Here is a 2489-nt window from a genome sequence, read left to right on the forward strand (position 1 = left end):
CCTAAACCATTGATCCTCAGACCAGGGGCCTGGTCTCACAAGTGGGGCTCCCATGAGAGGGATGGACTAAGGACAACATATCACAGGAAGCTGAAATCAAATCTTTGTGCTGAAAATAAATGCCCACAAGATATCTGGGGTAAGCAAGACTTTAATAGTGGCTGAGAGGAAAAGGTTTCTCTAGATACCTTTCTTCAGACTTGTGGAGTACTGAGTAGAGAGTACAGGAATTGGCTGTTCTCTTGGTATAAGAGGAGGGAAATGTTTGTAGAGAACAGAAGATGGGCTACCTGGCATCCCATTCCTCACCCTCATCCTCTGCCTTTGAGCAGCCAGACTCTGCTGTGGGTGATAGTGTGGTAGAGGTGGTAATACAGGAAATTCCCATGTGCCTCTTGCTCTGCCCCAGTAGCTCCCTGGACAACCCCACTCCCCTGACCTCACCATTTGCTTCAGCAGTCAGGGATCTAGGTCAGTAAGAGTGGGTGGGTGAGAAAGAACAGAAGAGACTCATCCAGACATGACACCCCGGAGGGCAGCAGTGACAACACTTTAACCTGAAAACTGCCTGAAAATAGACTGTGTGTCTAGGACATTATGCAAATCATATGCAAAGTCAAGAAGCCCTCTGTCTCTATTTCTAGCAAACTGTATGTGACCCTGGTAGAAGCAGCTAGTTCCAAGAGTCGCCCACCCATGATTACATAGTTAGCATCAGTCCCAGCTCTGGAGACTGGACTCAGCACGTGCACCCCCCACTCCACCTCCAAGACCAGGTCTTTCAGGAATGAGAGCTTTGCTATCTCTGGCTATAAATTTTGATGCATGTGAAGATATGGAGGAAGCAGAGCACCCTCCTTGAAGGCTGATTGGGGTGGGACTGAGGCAGAATGGTGCCTGGGAGGACAGAATTGTCCTTGAGGATCTGGGTACTCCCTTGGCAGGAGACAAGGTGGTCTCAGCATCAGGACTTATGCTTCAGGGACCACCTTCACCTCATTTTGGCATGTTATAGACACCTATCACCCCTCCAGGAGGGCCCTTAAAACCCAGAAGATCCTCTCCTTCTTTGTATAGGTAGGGAGACTGAAGCTGGGGTTCCCCAAGGAGCAGAGAGAAACTGCAAAGCAGAAAAGAGGGCAGAGGGTTTTCTGTTCTCAGAAGCTCAGGTGAGCCTCTTTATGGAGATAGGGGTTTGCACATGGTAGCGTCCCAAGGACTCTTCTAACCTGAGATAGCAGTGAGCCAATTCTCCTTCCTCAGACCCCAGCCGGGGTTCATGTAGCTCTTTTCCTGAAATTTTCATAATGCTCTTCTCCCTACTCCACAGCCATAGTGTGGATGTCAGGGTGGGGATATAGGGACCAGGGTCTGGCAGGGAGAGGGGAAAGGCTACCTTTGGAGGATATTAAGAATGCTCTTGTTTTCCCAAAGCTGGTCTAAGAGGCCTGGCGCTAGAGCCCTCTGGGAGGCCACTGTCTGTTGTGGGGACTCTGTGAAGCCAGGCACGGGAAGAGTGTAGGAGGAAGAGCGTAGGAGGCTCCTGGGATGAGGCTGATTTGGGAGCTCTGGGATGGAGGTGAGGTCCTCCTTGGTAAAAAAGAATTGGGTTCCCTTCCTGGGGCTCTCTCCAAAATCAAATGTTGCCATTGAGTAATTCCGGCTCTTAGTTACTCCATGTGTTAAAGTGGAGAACTGCTCTGTAGGGTTTCTTTGGCTGTAATCTTTAGGGATGCAGGTCACCAGGCCTTTCTCCCACGGTGCCAGTGGATGAGTTCAACTACCAACCTGGAGGTCAGTAAGCAGTCCAGAGCAAACAGTTTGCACCACGCAGGGACCTTCAGGGTTCCCTAAGAGAGTCTCTATTACAAAGGGATAGATTGTTTTAGGCCTGAGAAGTAAGGTGGACAAGGCCCCTTCCCCACTTCGTTCAGTATCTGCCTCCTCCCTGGCAAGCCTTTCCGACGCCCTGCCCCTATTTCCCTTAACGTTGGCTGGGAGAGAGATGTGGGGTGCTTTTGCAGTCCAGGACACCAAAGATGTGGTTCCCAGGGTCAAGAACTCCTTCCCATTCTGGATACGGACTGACTCCAGGCAAACTGGGGAGCCCATGTGAAGAGAGAATTGAGGGCAGGGAATTGAGGTGGGCAGTTACAAGCTGCCTCTGGGTAAGGACACAAGTGTAGTTTGCAAGCGACAGTCCCTGAAAAACAAGCTCGGCTGAGAGCAGGCACACCAACGCACCAGGAAGAGGTGAAGAGATCCCTACGCCGCCTGGGAAAGGTCTGCGCGTCCCAGATGTGGGGGAGGCGGGCGCTGGGCAGCCCTTCGTCCAGCAGAGGGCGATGTGGTAGGCACGGCGATCAGGCTGCTTTCGACCCGGGATCAGAACTGAGATTTGGGCCTCCGCGGGGATCAATGACACGCAGGGCCATGATACCCGGGACCCTCTCCTTCCCTATCCCCTCAGAGTTCCTCTGGACTACCGC

Source organism: Orycteropus afer, unplaced genomic scaffold (assembly GCF_000298275.1).
Source record: "Orycteropus afer afer isolate SDZICR_OR568_19922 unplaced genomic scaffold, OryAfe1.0 scaffold00247, whole genome shotgun sequence".
Classification (NCBI taxonomy): domain Eukaryota; kingdom Metazoa; phylum Chordata; class Mammalia; order Tubulidentata; family Orycteropodidae; genus Orycteropus; species Orycteropus afer.